At 39.6% G+C, this 20,425-nt stretch overlaps 1 protein-coding gene across 1 annotated transcript in view; it reads left to right on the top strand.

The window, feature by feature from the left end:
- Window positions 1-7,694: 7,694 nt before the first annotated feature.
- APBB1IP (amyloid beta precursor protein binding family B member 1 interacting protein) overlaps window positions 7,695-20,425 on the top strand; it is a 66,720-nt gene continuing 53,989 nt past the window's right edge. Inside the window, exon 1 of the mRNA XM_069006584.1 lies at window positions 7,695-7,787. The gene's annotated coding sequence lies outside the window, so the exon portion shown is untranslated. The remainder of the gene's footprint in view (window positions 7,788-20,425) is intronic.

The raw sequence follows: 20,425 nt of genomic DNA, 5'->3' as shown, positions 1-20,425 counted from the left end.
TTGTGTCTAGTGATTGCTGATTATTTTCTTGCAGCACCTCTAAAATAGGTACCCTCTTTCCATACTTCAAAGCTTGAAGCAATCAAGCTTATCCATGGTTTCCTGATGTGGTCTTTCCCTTCTCATTTATTCTTTCTTTCTCTGAAGACTATTTTCTAGGCCCAATACTTTTATTGTATCATTTTGTCTCTGCATTCCTTAGCTGGCACTGGCTTCCCACTTTTATCAGATACAAACTACTGATCTTTTTCAAGTTTCTCCATAGAATCTCCACATTCCACACCACCTCTTTTTCATTATAGACTCAAAAGCCCTCATCTCTTCTTTGCCCATTTATTAAAATTTAAGACAGCCTTCACATTTTATTCTTCACATCTGAAAAGTCTCTGCAAAAAGTTTTTTAAATCCAGGGATAACATAATACACATAATTGTTACTCTACTACAGCTACCTGTACTTAGAAAAGTTTCTGTCAGCTGGGGATAATCTAAATGCTGCTGCAAAGGATTATCATTTGAAGATGAGCAAAAATACTATTGAAGAGTGAAACATGAAGAGTACACAATTTGTATTATGCTCAGACATAATACGAGAGATGAAGACTAGTGCTACTGTGGCAAAAAGGGAGCAGAAACCGAAACCACAACATGAATAAGCAGCAAAGTGCATAAACACCAATCATGGCAGACTGAACATGAGTATGTGACAAGCACTTCCTCAACTGCTTTGCTGAAGTACAGCCATAATGTGTCCTGTTACAAACTCTTCAAATTCCCAACATGGACATAGCTAGTACCTAGGAACCCTCATCCTCAGGAGCATGAAAAGCTAGTAAAACATGTGATTCCGGCTGGAATACCTAAGCTGTTGAATGATTTTAACTTCTGTTGCTGGGTCAAAGCTTGTTTTTCCTTATTCTCATAGAAAGCTCTGTTGTGGTCAGCAGATGGCTGTATCACTATGTAAGAGTGCTACTTTTTGTTGACAAATGGGCACTCAAGCTATCACATGAGGGAAGTATGACAGTACTTAATATATTAGTTATAACTATAGTCTGTAAACAATACATTGCAATGGTGCAGTGTAGAAAAATGAGTTATTCAATGAAAGAGGAAGCGAGAATTCACTTCCTTCTCCTAAAATAATGAAGAAAAAAGCTACCAAAGGAAGCACAATGCTATTGTCAAGTTCCTCTTTTAAACATTATTGATTCTATTAAGTTCAAATGGAGCTCATATTCAACTTGTATTCTATGGAAAAACTTTATTGCCAACTTCATCTGGAAAACACAGTTAGATTACTAGTTCTATCTCAGTAAACCTTTCATTGTCTTATGCTCTTGTGAATCAAGTGAGATGTTTCTTGAATAAAAGGGATACAATTGGTCACAGCTGGGCTATTGTAGTTTCTTTGCACACCTTGATTCTTGCTTGACTCATAGATGCTTGGTTGCAGACCAGCACCAACTACAGGCCAGGAAAGCTGAAGAAGAAGAGAAGATAGAAAGTTCAAGGTCTCCAAATTCTTAATAGTAATATTCAGAGCTCAGCTGTATGTTACCTGAACAGGGTAAATACTACCCTTCAGATAATCTATAATTTTATGGAGGCAAATTTTTATGAACTATATGGAAATAAACAAGTTCCTGGCTATCTTATTTATCAGCAGCCATGTAAAGCACTGAGCCTGAGCTGAGAGCACTGCTGCAGTGTGTTAAGCTCTAGCACATAGCTTTTCTCTCAGGATTCATCATACAAGATTGTGGTAGGGTGGAAACTAAAGAGTATTTCTTTGGTTAAAGATTGTCCTGTATCTCAGACAAATCCAACATAATGTTCTGAGTTAGCCAAGACAGGTCAAAGCTCTCACGATATGACAAAACTCTTAGCCTCAAATTTTTGCATTACATGTACTTTTTCTGTTGACTCGAGTTGCACTCCGATGACGCCGCTTGGTCTGGCTCACTGGGACCTACCAGAAAGGAGTGACTCTGTAGCCAAATTCTAGCTGAGAATTTCATATGCATGAGCTAATTTCATATGCACTTCCCTTTGAGGTGGGGCTAGAAGACGAAACTCTTATAAATAGTCTCCCACAGTTGCTTCCTTATTTAGTACAACATCTTAAAGCAAGTTCTGCTTTCTACTTCTCCCTCTTCTGAGCACTAAGGGCCACACACCTAAAATGTATTTTGTGGGAGCTATCAGGAACTTCTCTGGTAAAACAGAGTTCTGATGACTATTTCTGAAGGCTTCCACCTGTTCCTTGCAGACAGCATTTACACTAATGGGAAACAAGTGATTATGCAAAAACTCTACTTTGCACTTTTTCACATCAGAAAAAACAATACCAGTAGTTTATAGTGCTGCTTTCCTCATACTATCCCTCACTCTGTATGCATATTACAACTGGACAAATGCTACACACTGCACATATGCTCTAAGTGACAGACACAGCAGAAAACTTTGCAGCCTAATACTGACATGCAGCTACAGAAAATCAAATCAAATGCATGTGCAAAAAATATGTAACTTGGGATTTGTACTTGAAAACTACCTTCTGAGAGGGAAAGAAGAATAAATACATACTCATATTTTGGAGATACTTTCCTACAAGCAAAAAAATGCTGACAATTATCTCCTTAAAGCTTTGTGTAATTAATGAAATAATGGATGTCTGGGAAGTGAGTGGGGGGTGGAACAATTTTATTTTGAACCCTGAACAACAGAAAAAAATCTCAAAATAAAGTTATTAAGTTGCTCGCAACTACTATTGTGTTGTCAAAATAACAATATTAAGTGTCCCAAAGGCTTTCCCTGGGCCTCCAGGCAATGGGGGAAGTTTTAATATTCATCTGAATGTAATGAAACAGTCAACATGTAGCAAGTAAAGGAGAACGTAAACTTTCCTTTAAAAAAGGAAAGTTTAAACTGGTATGATCAGAGGACCAATTTCCATGCTTGCTTCACACAAACTAACACAGGTTGACCTTTGAAGGAAGAAACTTCAAATGAACATTCTACCTGTATAAGCCATGCTTACAGCATTTTAACAATCAGGAAAGAAAAGTACATAGGGAAATAAATCCCAGAGGAAAGAAGTGAGTAAGTAACGGATTGAACAGCTTGAAATTAGTAAAATATATAATTAATTTCTTCCTATTAATACAGTCAGATAATTCTCTCTTCTTTTGTCTTCAAGAACCTCTTATATTCACTTCATTAAGAAGCTTCAAAACCTTATTCATATCATGCTTAGTTTGTCATACATGTGAAATCTAACACATGCAATAATAAAATCAAATGCTCAGTTTAAAATGATACTTCTCATTAAGCTAACTTTTGCACACATTGCTCTGAGCAATATCAAAAAGCCTATTTGGTAATGCTAAAGAAATTATGTTAATAATAAATGCTGACATTTTCAAACAAAGACCCTCTGGTTACAATTTTCTAGGTAATAACAAGTATCATTCTGAACAATTTAGATGAGATTTCAATATTCCATGTCATGACATATACAGGCTTCCTTTTAAGGGTGCAGCCAATTTCATTTATCATAAGATTAATAAAGCTAATAAATGAGATATGTTAGTCGGGCTTTTCCTACCTCAGCTGAAATTTATGTTAGATGCTCAGCTCTCACAGTGAAGAAGGGGACTGGTTTGAACAGATGTTTACAAAGAACAGAAAGGGATATATATATATCTGCTGTGTACAAACAGAAGAAAAATGGATGTACACAATGATATTTATATGTGAGAGGTGGAAAGCTTAGACTCTGATCTAAAACTCATTGAGCCCAGTGAAAAAGTGTCCCTCAGACATCTCTGGCTTATTAATCAAGACCTTAGACAAATTTTAACAGTGTAAATCCTGGATATCTGAATTGTTGCCTCAACATATTCTACATGCAGAAATGGAAGCCATTGATTAACTCAAGGCCCTACCATACACAGAGGAAAAAAAAAAGGAAATCCATCTTAAAACTATGATGGTGGATAGAATTCTAGTAACTAAGTTTTGAGCATAGCCTTCAGAAGTACTTCTAATTACCTGCAGTTAAAAGTGTGAATTTGCTAGCTTCACTGCTAACATTTTCAGATTACAACATCATCTTCAGCTTTTCATCCAGGCTGAGATATTGGTTTGTTTACTTTTGGCTTTCCACTGTAAGAAACAATGCTTTCCTCTTAATAGTTGTGGAGAAAGAATTCTCTTCTCAGTTCTGAGTTGTTAAAAGATGCCTTCAAAAGGATGGAAGAAAATATGGGCAGAAGGATCATAGTGCTCTTAAGCACATTGAGTTTTAGCTTCTTAATTTGCTATAATTTTAAAGAACTTTATATGATGCTCTTGCTAACTAGCTTCTGTACTCAATGAAGTTGTACTTCAATTTGATTTACTGTGATTTTTAAAAAGCTGCTTTTGGTAATTTCTTCACTATTAACTCGCAGATGAGAGCTTTTCATCTTTCTCACAGGAAGTTTTAGGGTTTACAGGTCTTCTGCAGTATTGCACAATCACAACTGAACTTTAAAAACCACCACCCTTGAATAGAATTAATACTTACTGGACGAATATAAAACCTACCATTGCTACTTTCTTATATGCATACTTTTTACTTTTGGCCTTATCATATAAGAAGATGCCAAACATTTTTCCGGAATGCCCTGACATTACAGTTTGATGTGGTGATGTGATTAGCTTCTCACTAACTGCAATCTCTTTAAGCTTTCTGGAAAAACAGTGTCTTGATGAATTAACTTATCTGGTGTACCACAGAGGATCATCCAGTCACTGTACCAAAGATTTTCAGTATTTGCGTGGTACTACTTGAAAAGAGGATACTCCAGCCTTTAGCTATCACTTGCCTTAAACTAATTTTTTAATCCTATTTTGTAGCTTGTATCTATGCTTTTGTCCTCCGTGATCAAAACTTTCATTCTTCCACCTGAAAGTTATTTTGTTTGAATAACCACAAAACAAACAAGCCTTTCAATAGTATTCTATGTGTTTTGCTATGACAAAAGTGCTAATTAAAACACTGATTTATTTTCCTCTTTTGTACTGTTGGCCAGGGGCACGATGGCTTGGTAATATTTTACATATCTGCACCCTCTCCATTTATAATACTGAGGGCTGTGGGCTGATCCTGCATTACTCTGGGCAGGTTAGATCTTAGCGTAGTGTCTCATTTACCATGTAGAGAAAATTAAGGTCAGTCTCTACAAAGTCAGGTCATTATTATCAGTGTATAAAGTGATCTCAACAAAATTTAAGGGAACACATTTATGGTAAAACATTACCTTTTTTCCAATGAATTGCTTGTTTCCTGACACTAGAAATATATCTATTTGTTCCCTTTCAAAACCAGACATTCTGCTTTAATTCTAAATTCTCTGCTGCTTTATAGAAACTTACATTACTAGGACTACTTACAAAAGGACGGGGGAGGTTAATAAAGCTCTCCCCCTTCTTCCTCAGCAGTGTATAATGACTGCATATCTACCCAGTGATCTACTCACCCATGATAAGAAAAGAAAAAGAACGATTTCCAACTGCATGTGTTAGATCTTGAGTCATGCAACTGCTGAGAACACCCAGTTGTAACCTGGGTGGAGTGCACGTCTCCTCTTTCCATTAGAAAATTAAAAGCTTCTGGAGAAAAGCAGGCAGAATGTCAGGCTGGAATTCAGAGGAATGATTCTGCTGCACATTCATTTAATCTGACAGAAAACAAATTAGGAAGTTTTACTTATTTCCATCTCCTTTTCCCACAAACTTTGTTTCTCTCTAACATTAGAACACACACTGTTAATCAAGTCTGTATCTGCTGTAGCATTTCCCTCACCACATTTCTGCCTTATGAATACATGATGGCCTCCACCCATCCCACTGGAGCACAACCCTCATGCTCCTGAACGCAGACCAAAAACTTCACAGATAGCACTCCAGATTTTCTGGGACTTCTTTTCTCTTTGCTTTCTAGAGGTGTGCTGTTCTTATCTCCACTGTTCCTCTTATAGGCAATGCCTGTTATAGCCAGGCAAGCTTTGGAGAGCTGAAAAATTCTGCCATTCAGCTCTCTCAGCCTTTTTCAGGACACTTGGAGAGGACAGGAACAAATCTAGACACAGAGCAAACAAAGGCTCCCTTGTACAAGCCGAATAGATGTTTTCTACATTATCCTAACAAATACCTTGGTTATGTGTTTAACAACAGCAAAATAAGTGTGAAACCACTAGTGTATTAAGGGTGTGACCATGTTACTGGTAGGTCACATATAGAAATTAAAATACATTTTCTGACAACAAAATGCACCATCAAATATTACTCCTTTATTACATGCAGAATGTTCAGTGCTATTTTAAATTGACTTTGGGATAATTTAAAAAAGATAATTGCCAATGAATCTTTCAAAATTACATTGTTCCTTGGCACCATAATGATACCAAAAGTCAAAAGGAGCAACTGCAAATAAAGTCAGCAAAGAGAATATGCAGTATCCATGGAGTCTCAGACTCCCAAGCTCCTCAACTAATAACTGTTTAATAACTATGTGCATGATTTTACGAACACTGTTTGCCAATTTAGATGTATTTTCATGTGCCTGGCCAAAGATGAAGCTCTGACCTCACCAAAGACTCTGGTCAGTTTTAGCCAACTTGTCAGTGAAATAATTTGGGGTTTTTAAGTAACATGAGCAGAACAATGCACTATTCCCTGAATGCATTCTTAAATATGGCTGAGCTGTCTCAGCTGGAATTTTTCAAAGCAATTACCCCTTAAAGCACTGAAACATATTTGCTGTGCAAAACATGGTGGTAATTTAAAATGCTACCATCCTTCTGCTATAATTATTTTATCTCCAGCAGTGTTGGAGGAAAAATAAAGTGGGATTTCTTGGCTGCTGTGGAGAAAAATCTGGAATTTTAATACGAATTGCTTATAAACGCAAGACTAAGCTGAACTACCTGGTGACTTCTCTAAACTGAAGTAACAGGAGGCGATGGTGACATCTTCACCTTTTTTCACTACGCTTTACTGTCAGTGATTTAGATATATAAGAAAAAAATCTGCTAAAGGCATTGTTTTGGCAAAGTTATAGACACTGACAATAGGATTTTAAATCAAGAGAGAGGTCTATTTGCACATGGCCTCCATTACTCAAAATCTTTCTAACTTAGTGACATCAACCCTTCCAAGACTGCACTGAATTTTCTGACATTTGCTTTTTCTCAGATGGAAACTTCTCGATTTTTTTTCCCCTCCCCATCTTTTAATGGAATTTAAGGTGTTATAAAATCATTTCTACTCCGTGAATAACATCCAAGTACCCTTCAAAGCAGCCTTTTCCAAAAGTACGAAATGACATAAAAATGTCATGACAGCAGATCACTGTCTTACACGTTACAGAAGATGTAGAGTCACTAAAAAGAGCTGGGAAAGAAACACCACTCTGTGTGAAAACGAGAGAGCGCCTGACAGTGCTGTCCAGCCGAGAGCGCCCGGCCCGGCCGGGGCGGCCCAGGAGAGGCCGCGGGCTGGGGAGCGCTGGGGCTGGGCTGGGTTGCCCGGGCCGGCCGGGGATTGCCCCGGGGCATCGGTGCGGGCAAACCAGCGGCCACCGCCTCTGTCCGGGCCGAGGGCGGAGGGCGGCGCTGCGAGCGCGGCGGGGCGGCCCCACTTCCCTCAGGCAGCCCGGGCCCCGCCGAGCCGGGTCAGGTCCCGCAGAGCCGCGCCGCGCCTCCTCGCAGCCTCCGGAGCCGCCGCCCGCCCGCCAAGGTAAAGCGGACAGGGAGGGATTCGTCGGACCCCCGAGGGCTCCCGGCGCCAGTCCGGGACCCGAAGGGGCGGGAGGGCTGCGGCGGGCGGAGCTGTGCGGGATCCCGCTCGCCGCGGTGAGGAGCCCGGCGGGGAACAGTGGAGCTGGGGTGGGACGTGCGGCAAATCCCGCTCTGGGCAGCGGGGCGGGAGCCCGCAGAGGGGACAGAGCCCCGCACACCGGGTTCCCCCGCGGGACAGGGACCTGCCGGCGGCACGCGTGGCCTCGGGGGGCTGAAGCGGGACCATGGGGTTTCGTGCTGCGGTGCTGGGTCCCGGTGCTGGTTGTTGTCCTCGGTAGGGTTAAGCTGGGTCAGACCTTCCCGGTGCCCAGTCCCTGGGGAAAGCGAGTAGGAGGGTGATCATTTGCAAGGCAGGGTTGCCGAAGCTTCCCAGCAGCCTCATGAGGCCGGTGGGGATCCCGAGGGACGCACAGGGCCCTGTTTCAGGGTCAGCGTTCGAGAAGTGAAGGCAGGCGGGAGAGAACTGCAGACCAAGCGGGCAGAGAATACACCATGTAAATGTGCTAATCTATTAGTCTTAAACTAAGCATATAAGAAGGTGGTGCAGTTACGGCCAAACAGCCAGAAGAGACTTCCAAGGAACAATTTACATCTCTGCTGGTGGTGTCTTTAGCCACATGGTTTAGTGAGAAACTCTTAAGTGTCGCCTGACTCAGAGAACGCCCATCCCGCATGATACCCTCAGCTGAATACCACGGAGAAGTAACTGAAATGAAATCTCCACAAGTTTGGGGTGGTTTTTCAATCCCTCGTGCACCAAAAAGAGAAGTTAATAAATCCATTCATTGTGACACTGGGAAGAGGTATCCTGTAGTGTCTTTTAGGCGGCATATGATCCAGCCTGTCTTAACTGTCATTAAAAATTTGATGTAGGAACATAGCCTACAAACAAAATAAGCAAGGTTCCACCAAACTAGCATCTTAACTTTTTGAAGTCACTTCCTGCCCGAGACTACTCTGATTCTGTGGTTAATTTGTCTCCAATTTGTCTCTCCCTCTCAGAACTTCGGTTCGCAGAATTTTGTAGTCATTTTTCCTCTTTGGTTCTAGTTCCTCTTTAGGAATTACATGACGTGTGTTTTGTCATCTCTTCCAAACCTGCATCCATCTTATTTCACATATGAAATTTGTTGATTTTACTGTTAATCAATTATCTTGCTGCTGCACAACAGTGATGTAAATGTAGTCAGGGCTTGATGTAGTCCAGTCTGTGTCATTAGAGACAAATAGGTGAGCCCCAGTGCTTCAGAGAGCCTATACTAGTGACCTGCTCCACCTGTGCAGTCTCTTAATCATTTGTCTTCACTAAATTTACAGTATTTTTTTTTCTGGTAACTTTGTAAAGAATACGAATTTAGGTTAAAACTTGATGTCTGAAACAGAATGTTTAACTTTTTGCTGAACCTCTTTGGTTCTGTTTTTCCCTGTGAGCTTTCTAAGGAGACTATTACATTTAATTGTACTTAATGCTTTGTGCAAGCAAGCATTGCTTAAAAACGGAGATAATTTGGTTTGAAATATGGCACACAAATGTCTTTGGTAGGTTGAGTCAGTGGAGCATTACAGATAACTGAGTGGTCCTTGTTTTATTCTCAGAAAATTCTGATCCATCTGGGAACATACATAACTGGAAAAATGTACTGTCTCTGAAAGGAGACATTTAATCATTCCCTGTGTCTTCTCTTTCTTTTTAAAATACCTCCTGTGGCTATTACAGACTATTCTAGTGTTTGGAGGCAAAATGTGTGATGGTTCAATGTAATTATTGAGTAAATTGTGTTTTAATTGTTCATGCTGGAATTTGTGGTTTTCACTGTGTAGTATCTTCAAGCAGGATATGATGCTTTTGAAGTGCTGGTTTATTTTGTTATCAAGTCTATTTGTTACAACAAAGTTTGATTTTTTACAGATCAAAAGTCATTATACTTGGGCAGTGTCTAGTAGATCACACACCATAACTCATGCACCTGTAAATCAGGTGTAACCTTGATCTTTTTTGTAATTTATAAGGACACACATTTGGTAGGCTAACAATTTATACAAAAGAGGCAACAGTGTTAGCAGATGGGCCTGTTGGATGTTGCAACAATTTAAGTCAGTACTGAGCCCCAAGATTTCTTACAGGTAAAAAAATTACCCAACCCACTAAGGTTTTGCTTTTGCTGTGTTTCACCTTTCCTGATAGAAGAAATGTCTTAAAGTAATAAAAGGAAGAAGAGGCAGAAAGCTTTCCATCTCTTGGTCTGCCATGAGTGGTGAAGGGACAGCTAGGACTTGGGCAGCCTGTGGATGGAGGGATCACATATTGCATCTCTTTGGCCCTTCAAAATGTCTGAGAAAACCATCAGTCTGGAGTATTGCTGCAAATGAGAGAAGGGCTTGCCTTGTTTGAGAGAGGACCCATCTTCCTTGCAGATTTGTGAACATCTGACCATTGATAAGATGATCTGGGAACATGGATTTTCTTAAAAGCGTGCTTCTGTTTCAGAGGTTGCTTTACAGGAATGTAGCTGAATTTCATTTTCCTGTATATTGTTAAGATATCAAGGCCCTTATCCTTTCCTGCTCTCTTTGCAAACTACATGTGTTTTTCTTACTCACAGACCATTTTTTCCATCTTTGGTTGCAATATATCTTATTGTTTTGTTGTAGGGTTGGTCTGACCTGTTGTGATGATGACTTCACATGGTCAGATGCTGATCTGGTGTGAAAGTGAAAATAAGACCCTATGCAGCAATAGGGAAGCTTTAGCTTATTTCCTTTGGAAGGTCTCTAGTGACAATGGTAACTTGTATCCATGCAGACCTTCCAAAACGCTTCTTGGGCTTTAGAGGCAGGACTCTCCTCATCCAGCTGTAGATGTGAGCATTTGAGTCACCTGAGGTTCTGAGTCACCTTTGCAGTCTCTTACATAGAAAGATAGATACTGCTAAAACTTGGTTTGGAGGCCCAGTTTTGGACAGCAGCCATGAATCATGCTCTATAAAATTGCCTTCCTTTCCCTTCATTGTCTAAAAAGAGCTTGGGACAACCAGGTCAGATGCAGATGTCATTGTTGTCCAGCCTATTGATCCATGGCTACACTAGATATTAACAGTAGAGCTGCCAGTGTAAAATATGTATGGTGTACTGTGAAAGAAAGAAACTGGGTGCCATGTTCTTCTCAAGTTTCTGTAGGAGACTTTGAGCATCTACAGCAGCATATACGAGGTCGTGTTCCTCACCACCCCTCAGTTTTAATTTATAGTATTGCTTCTGGGTTTTGAATGAAAAGGAAACACAGATGATTTTGATCTGACTTAATATTTTACTCTGGGAATTCACAAACTAGTTCGGTAATGATAGTTCAGAAAGTTTAGGCCTGTCATTAGTTTCAAAGACTTTCTTCCAATAAACTACCTTTTAGATTTGTGGCTGACTAATTGCTCTCATTTTTTTTGCTATGCCAGCCTGCACACAGCAGTTTCTTCTTGTTGAGCATTGATTCAGCATGCTATGAATTTATGCCGAAATAAACAAGGGCTACAGTCATTAGAAGTATTAGGCGTATTTTGGGGAGTAGATGCATTATGAATCCTAGAAGGAGAACAACGTTCAGTGTATATACGAAACAAATTTTTCTCTGCTGCTCCATTTAGAAATGCAACCAAAATCACATCTGATTGAAGTTTTGCACTGGATACATCTCAGTGCATTTCCATTTTTGCTTTCGCTTTGTATTTGCCTGTAATCTAAAGCAGCGGATGTAAAAGTGTGGCATGTGACATCAATATTAAAGGATAAAACTCTCTGTTTCTGCTATCAGTGATGAGCAGACCCTGCATAGTTAATGTCACTACCAACCGAAAGTCCTCAGTTGTCCTCAGACAATTGAACTGATAAGATAAACTTTTTGGTGAATATCTTGTCATTGTACCTACACCTGTCAGGTAGAGTGGGGATGGAAGGGGAGCAAATCTTCCTTTAGCAGCACTGCTGGTCCATCAAGCATAGAGAGAATCACAACAAGCAGCCAAAATCAATCATACAGGCGCTCACTGGATGCTTTTGCTGATAAAAATGGCAAATTACCTTCAGAGTGCCCAAGTTTTAGGCAAAATTATGTGTCTGTCTCAAAGGCAACTCACCAGGAAAGGTAGGAAGCTCAGCAGAATGGTCAATTAACCTGTTGGCATCAAGTCCATGTTGGCAGCAACGAAAACGTGCTCCTTGGTAGCCTTAGTTGTTCCGATCATTTTGGTACTCTTACTGCATCTTCAGGTAACCCAGTCTGCAGACACATGATTATTTTACTCTGCCTCAGAGCAAGATTTTGATGTACTTCCGAAGACTTTTCTGGTATTTTCTACCAGTACTGGAAGGCCCCATTCCCTCATTTGCTGTGGGGATTTCACTGAAGCACGGAAATAAGAAGGATTGTCAGCCCAAAAAATATTTTTGAAAGGTGATGTAGTTTTTCTGTCTGATTGCAAATTAAAAAAAAAAAATTAAATAACAATCAAAAATACACTTTACTGTTCTCTGTGCATTTTGATGAAACAGTGTATTTGAAATATCTGCTGTGCATGTGCCTTGGAGGACATAAACTTCTGAGATGTTCTTGAGCTAGCAAGAATACGTGCCAAAAACATGAACACAGATAACATTCCCAAACACTTGTGGTTACAGCTTAGTTTTGTACTTTGGTGACCATATCCTCGTGACTGAGGGGAAGGTGACAGACCTAAGTAATGTTTGAGAGAGCAAATACAAATGAGCCAATGGTTTTGGATGCTAGTTCTAGGAAGGGATTCAACATAAACTTAACTGCAGTTTTGTCCTATAAGGGGCCATGTTCTTACATGAAATTCAGCAAAACCTTTCATATCTGTCACTACATTGGCCTCTTTTGTCTCCCCTGTGTTGTGGTGGAGGTGCTGTGACCAGGTCAGCATTGTTCCATCCCTCCTCCACTTCTAAGGGAAAAAAGAGAGGGAGGCAGTGACATTTCCTTCTCATGGAAAACCTTAGAGAAATGGAAGAATGGAAATATCACAAGGTTCTTCTCCTTTTTGTGCATTTTCTTCTCATAACTGTTTCTTTGTGCAGTTGAGGGCTCCGTGGGCTGTGACAAAGCAACCACCACCATACCAATACAACATCCTGTCGGTGGTGTCTCCAGGCTTCCACTTTCCTTACAAGTCTTCATCTGAAACCCACTGCTTAAAGCTGCTTGTAATCACTGCATTGTATGGACTGAAAGAAGCAAATTTGCTAGGTGAAAAGTTAACAGTGGGCCTTGGAATTGTACCTGACACTTCAGTCAGTTGTAAAACTGAGAAAGATTTATAAAAAAATCTTCATTTAATTTTTCTACTACTCACTATGTTACTGAGCACGGTACTTTGGTGAAATATCTATAAATTCATATTAAAGCATTACTTGCTTTATTTGATTTTGATATATGAACTGTGTGTGAAACAAACAGATGGATTCAATAAAATCTTTACAGATTCATCGTTTTGCTTCACTCTGTTAGAGCATTCTATGTTTGTGTGTTTTCCTTTTTCAGTGTTCCTTTCCCATACCATGTGTGCCATCCCTTAAGCATTTCTGGCAGTAATAAGAACATGTGATTATAAGAAAGAAGATGGTGATTTAGAGCTTTTGCCAATGATAGGTCATAGGAATAAGTTATTTGCATGGGGAGACAGTTGTGTCATGGACCCTTATAGCATCTCTTATGCTTACCTAGTGGGTCATTGTGGGAGGAAGTGAGTGTTAGAAAAGATGAGCCATTGACTATCCAACCAGCAGTTCCTGCACTCAAATTTGGTACGGTAACTTTTCTTTCCTTTTTTCCTCTTCCTAAATTTGTGCTATTATTTTCACTATTCCACACTTAACATCCCTTGATTCTATGGGGAATTGAGGAGGGGAAGGATTTTCCCTCATTTTACACCCCTGTATGCCTTCCTCTCTCATCTGTGGGCTTCCTTGTCTATGGTTTTCTGCTTGTTAGACAATCTGTTAATGTAGGATCAGCCTACTTCATGGACTGTGAAGCTAACATCAAAACTGCATTATTGTATGTTGCTGACAATTGTTTAAAGTACAAGACAGTCTCATGTGTAGATACAAAAATGCTGCTAGCAAGGATTTTTCTTGCTATTTTCTAAGTCCGTGAGAGACTTTTCTCTCTCACAGAAGAGGTAGCAGGGAATGTAAACACCCAAGCCACCTGCAACCTTGAAAAGTCTTGTTTATGGTACAATAGAAAAATATTTTGACAATGGATGTTTTAGGATATTAGCCAATCACCCCCAAGGGGTGGCTGATCCTTGGTCCAATTAGACTATGAAGAAAAAAGTCAAGAGTTTGTAAAATAATTAAATAAATCAGTCTTGCTGCACAATTCCTGCCTGCTGGATCTTCTCTCCTCCTCCTCCCTATGACTGCGGGACACGGTGATATACCCTAGAGTCCAGGCCTGCAGTAATAGTCGTGTTGTCATCTACATTCTGTACAGCAGTGTTGGGTAACAGGAAAAAAACAGGAAGGAAAACATTGCACCAACATCAACAAGCTGCAGATTATGGGAAGGAATGTGGAAACTATAAATTTCTGTTACTCAGGGTTACATTACTGTCTTGCTATTCTGCTCTGCCATCATGGCAGGGAGTGGGAGGAACCTAGAACTGAGGTTCACGTTTTCTGATAACTTGTATGTCTGCAGTTGTTTATACCTGAGTAAAGCTGAAGTAGACACATTATCAACACAAGATGGACGAGCCTGGTGGTTCATGAGCTGAGGGGATACACTTCCACCCAGCCTTTTCCAGGAGAAGATATGTTGGGGGAATGGAAATATTGTGCCTGTGAGCCATTAATCTGGCACAGAATAGGGAATTGTTTCTTCTACCAGTCTGTGTAAAGGCGTAGGGCTGGAAATATGTCTCCTCCTACCGTTTTGTGTTGCCTGTATGGCTCATGAGAAAGTCCCCAGACTGGACCATTCTGCAGTAAATAATTCTGTGACAAAATAAAAAGATGACCAAAACTGTAACTGTAGTTCTATAATGTTCTTAGGCCACAGGCCAGACTGAAGCACATTGACTGATGTGAGGATACTGTATAAGAATGAACAGAAGTGGCACTGTTTTGATTTCCATAGAAACAATCCCCTTGTGAGCTGACAGGAAGGTACAAAGTGAAGTTCTGGTACATAGAAATTGCTCCCAAGCTTTCTCCTCCCTGCATCTGTTCTTTACACCAGGGTGTTTTTTTTTCTTTGCCTTTCCTAAGGTGCTTTTAACTCACAGTTGCCCAGCTGCTTGGGTACATTTGGGATGCATTTTCTGGAGCCCAGGATCCAGACTGTGTCTGTGCCTGAGAGTTATTTTAGAGAGGATCTTAGTGAGTGAGGGGTCTCACACCCAGCCTGCATGCCATATCCCTCTACATGCCTTTACCATAGCCACAGGTTAAATGTCCTGTCTTCTCAGAAGGAGAGCCCTTTGCTAACCCTCTCCTCTGGCCTTGAGTAACTTCTTCCTGACTTACCGTGAGTAAGCTTTTAGGTAGTCCCTTGTTCCTTTCAGCTTCACTTAAATGAGCCTCAGTGACAATTCACTAATCTTGCCATCCTGCCTCACCCCAAGAACAGGACCCACAGCTGCTCCTCCCAGACACCACTCTCAGCAAGAGTGTTAAAGAAAAAAGTATGTGTTTGGGGAAGTGCATGGGGGGAGAGGGGAAGGCTGGGGAGCACAGAGGTGATGGATGCTGAGTCAGCACAAGTGTAAAATATCAGTGTCATCATTAAAGTGGAATAGTATAGTTTTCAGGTCTATGAAATCTGGGTCTTTTGGACTAATAAAGACTTTTTCCAAAATCATTCCTCACTGCAGGTTTGTTCCTGTAAAACATGTGACTTAACAGTGTATTTCCAAACTGGCTAAAAAGGGAACAAGCTTTCAAGAGGTTTAATTGCATAAATGGCATAGTTAAAATTTATGTGGAACACACGTAGGATGTGTGAGTTTGGGGTGCTCTTACCTAACAATGTTTGTGTTTATGTCTGGGTGGGTGATTCTGGAATTAGTAGAATATGAGCTCTAGTACCCCATGTTAACATTAGAGTAGGATTCTCAGCTGACTATATTTGTCTACCATTTTAATTTTAATCCAAAGCCAGATGTGACTCAGTTTTGAACTAATAAAGATACTTTGCAGTTGTACAGTCTTCCTGAAGCTACTAGTGTTTTAGTGTGTCACTTTTATTCCCTCATGAATGGAGTTACAGCATGTCACACCATCCCTGAGATAAATATGCAGTGTAACTTCAGCTGCAGATAAGCCTCCAGTTATTGGCACATCAAATTTCCCAGAAGAATAGCGAATATTAGTAAAAAAATGCTTTCAGATTTATCAGTGTGTGCAAGCTTTTTATTGGAAAATACCATCCTTATCAATGTTAGGTCAGTACAGACTGGAAGCAGTCTAATTGCTTTTGATCCATTCTTTTCAAAATATGAGCTAGTGTTAAAGCAGAAGAGTTACAGGGCCGTGTTACGTAGGTAAGAAAGAGGAAAGTCAACATGCTAATTGCCAAATCTGATTGTGATTTTGAAACCTTGGGGTTAGCTGCCATTTCTATTGTATCACTCCAAAACTTCCATTTCCATTCTTAGTATCTACCAGAATTAGTAACTAATTGGATTATGTTCCTCTAGGCTTGAATTCTGCAGAGACAGATGTTCTCTTGTACTTTACTTCATAAAAGTGGGCCTAAATGTCTGTTAAGGACTTTTTACTAGATGTGATGAAATAGCTGGTTGAGGAACTTCCATCCTGCGTCACTTAGGTGTACATATATCTAGAATACTCACATGCTAACTAGTATGTGAGCAGTGTGAGTTTTTTCTTGACACCTAACTGTAAAATCACTGTAAGAAACCTAGTTAGATCTATTTCAGACCTGCAGTCAGTCTGGCTGGAGGGTTATCCCCAGCAACAGCTAGCATCATGTACTTCAGAAGGAGTCGGAAAATCTTGTGCTGGAAGGTATGGTGTAACCTGTCTATCATGGAAGCTTTACTCTGGTTCCAAACTGGTGGAGCCTTTATTTTAGGTTGTAAAACATGAGGTTCATCATGTTGCGGTTCTCTGCAATACTAACAATAGCTATAGCTATAACTACATGTAGAGAAAACCAACTCCTCAGCTTGCTTATTCACCAGTTGTGATGATGAGTTTCACAGTTACGCTGCACATTTCCCTGGACCAGTTATTCAGACTTTCATTTACTATCTCATTGATTTTGTGCTACAAGTCAGGATGAAATGGTGCTTCAGTAACTTTCCCCTAGGTTTTGATGCATTTTTTTAATCACAGTAGTTTCACATCTGTTTTCTGTGACAATCAGTTACCCTCTTTCCAGCTTTTCACTTTATGGTGGGACTCTGACACTTTCATTAACGCTTCCCTAGTTTTCTTCCTTTTTCTGTCTTTGCTATGTGCTTTCAGCTGTGGGATGATCTACTTTGCGTAGTCTGTAGTATACAAGGGTGAATCTCTGATTTGAGCAATTTACTCACTGGGCTACTGGTGTGTCTCTAAAATGTTAAAGCTTTCTTCATTCTGCTCCAGAAAGCATTTAAACATTAATCAATAGCAGGAAGTTGCAATGCTGTTAGTGGTCATCTGGAGAGTCAAACTGCGTTCATTTTGGTGGTACTCGGACGCTTACACACTGTAGCGCAGGCACTAGGACCTGAAGGTGTGTTTTTGATGTTTCTATGTGACTTGTCAAAATAGACTTCATATATTTTTATCTCTGCTATTTACATATGTTGCAGTTTAAGAACAGCAACAATACTTTGAATGTAATGAATGTGTCTGTGACTGTTCACCAGATCACTGAGTGGGCTGGTTCCTAATACTGTTCATAGCTGAATACTGTTCATTACTGAATCCACTCTTAAGTCTTTATCTTCTGACATCATGCTGTACCTCATGCCTTTTTTGTTGTACTCCTTTGGTTGGTTAAACTGCATCAACTCTACTGAGACTGAGTTGCAGAGTATCTTGGTATTTCCTGTTCAGTGTTTCACCAGGGCTTTCATCTTGTTTGCCGACTTTCAAGTGCAGAAGGCCTTTTTACCATGTGACTTAGACCACTCTTCCTGTGAAAAGGGACTACCTCTGAGTATTTCTCAGAGCTATCAGATACTAAAATACTAACAGTTCAAACTCTGCTTGGTATAGCACCCTATCTTGGGGGTTTTTTATGTACACTGTATGGTCACTTTGTCAGATTTCATGATATTTTTAAATAGGTTCTTTTTTCTCTTTTAAGCAGGGTGAATTTTATACCACTGCTTTACTCTTCCTTTGTTAGCTGCCTACCGAGTGTTAAAGATTCTATCAAACAATTCAATTTCCTATCTAAATTGGGAAGGTAAAAAAATTAATAGATCCAGTGGGTCTGGTGGGCTTCTGGTAAATGGTGGGGTGAATGAATGAGTCAATATTTATGCATTACATAAACCTGTGAGGGCTTAATTATACATAAACTAAAAGAGACTTGGTGGTTAGAATAGCAAGTTGAAGAGAAAATGTCCCAATCTCTTAGATATACAGTATGAGAAAGGTAGGAGTATTAAATAAAATAAATTTTTTAAAAAGGTTTTTATGAGAGCTTAGTGAAGATTTGAGAATGCAAAACTGGGGGAAATAAAAGACAAAGAGTAATTTTAACTGTGCTACTTCAAAAGGTGGCACAGAAGGCATCAGTTTGAAAATCAGCCACTTCAAAAATACGTTGTTTCACATATATGCCTTCCCATGAAGCTCTTCGCAGCTTGTTTATTCGTGACAACCGCAATTTCCTCATTTTATTTCAATTCTGATTCTTTTCTCTGCTTAAAATCTTAAGCATAGTATGGGAAATTTACTGCGAAAGTCCTGTTCTGTTTGTTTGGAGTTTTTTTTCTGTTCGGTTTACTGTAGTTGATAGTGATTTTAAGAGTTCCTAGTATTAGTACAAAATAGAGAAAACCCTGATAGAAAAATTACAGTAGAGTAGAATTGAGTATGAAACTCAGTTTTTTTATCTGGGCACTTTGATGAATCTTTTCCCTTCTTTTGTTAATAACAGCTCATACACCTGCACATTTCACCTTGATTTTCTTGTTTGAATAAGTTCAAGGCTATTTATAAAATTCAGAAAAATTTGCTGATAAAAAATGAGGCAACATCCAACAGGATAATTTCCAAATTTGCAAATTTTTTTGTCTGTTTATTCCTATTGTGGCAATCAAAAGAAATGGAAACAAGTGGGGAGAGAAGTCAAAGAGGAGAAGAATGGGTGGACACTCTTTTGCAATTCTATGCTACGGGGACTCACTTTACTATCTTTAGTTTTTATAGCTCTTGACAAGGTCTTTGGTGAGTATGTAGAGTTCTTATACCAATTTAAGAAATCATTCAGTGTGTTTTAACATTAAAAAATTTCCAGTGTATTTGTTGATTATGATAATAATTTTGTCTTTCTAAACCCAATTAATAAAAATTCAAGAGAAAATAAAATACGAGTAGAGGCAGTGGCTTGCTGGCTTGATGACAACATGACTATCTTTTTTCTGTTGTTGTTAATTATTGAAGAGGGTCCCTAGGTTTGATTTTTTCATTTTTAGACAGTTTTTATACTTCTCTTGGTAAGAAGTTGCAACTGGTTGCAACTCGAGTAATTTTTTTGCCACTTTAATATTTCTATTGTGTAAAAATATAGTAAAGGAGGATTTCAGTTTGTCAAAAGAACTTGTATCAAGATCTTTTCCTGAAGGTTGATCTAGCTAGTGCTTAAAGAAAATCCACCAAAAACATACAAATAGCTAGAACTGATAAGATTTCCTTAGAAGATATTTTGATCTCCTAAATGAGAAAACAGGAAAACATAAAATTATTCAGTATTGTTTAAACACTGATGAGATACTTGTCAGTATGAACTGCATCTTCATTTTTTGTCACCTAACAAATGTATCTTCACTCTGCCTGATCAAATAAGTGCCATTTTATCTAGCCTTTCTATGAAAATTGATTCTCCAAGTGCAGGTGTGTAGGAAGCTACACAGCTGTTGACTCAAATAAATGAATTAAGATTCAGTAATCATACGCCACCCAGCATACTGCTGAGTTTGCAAAAAGAGAGTGTTGTGTACAAGGTTCTGTACGATAAGCGTGATACAGAGAGAGTGAGCCATCCGGTGTGGATTTGTCAGCTGGAAAGGAAGCAGATAATATGACTTTAACTCTCCCTTTGCTCAGTCCTGTGGGCTGTTTGTTCCATTACTTGGGCAGAGCTCTGCCATCTCCACTGCTGGGCTATGGCTGCCCTCAGCCCTGTCAACCACATCCTATTTAAATGTCTTTAAGAGTATCCAGTTCCCAAATCTTTAAGTCTTTGATTTCTGGGATCTGAGAGAAACGTGAAAGTTCAAAATTCAGTTCTTGGTTACCTGTGCCTTGTTCAGTTACATCATAGTTCTCAAACAACAGATACTGACTATAGGTTCAGTGGCCTTTATAATTTAT

This window comes from Aphelocoma coerulescens, chromosome 2, assembly GCF_041296385.1.
Source record: "Aphelocoma coerulescens isolate FSJ_1873_10779 chromosome 2, UR_Acoe_1.0, whole genome shotgun sequence".
Lineage (NCBI taxonomy): Eukaryota > Metazoa > Chordata > Aves > Passeriformes > Corvidae > Aphelocoma > Aphelocoma coerulescens.
This window is presented reverse-complemented; position numbering and strand designations above follow the sequence as displayed.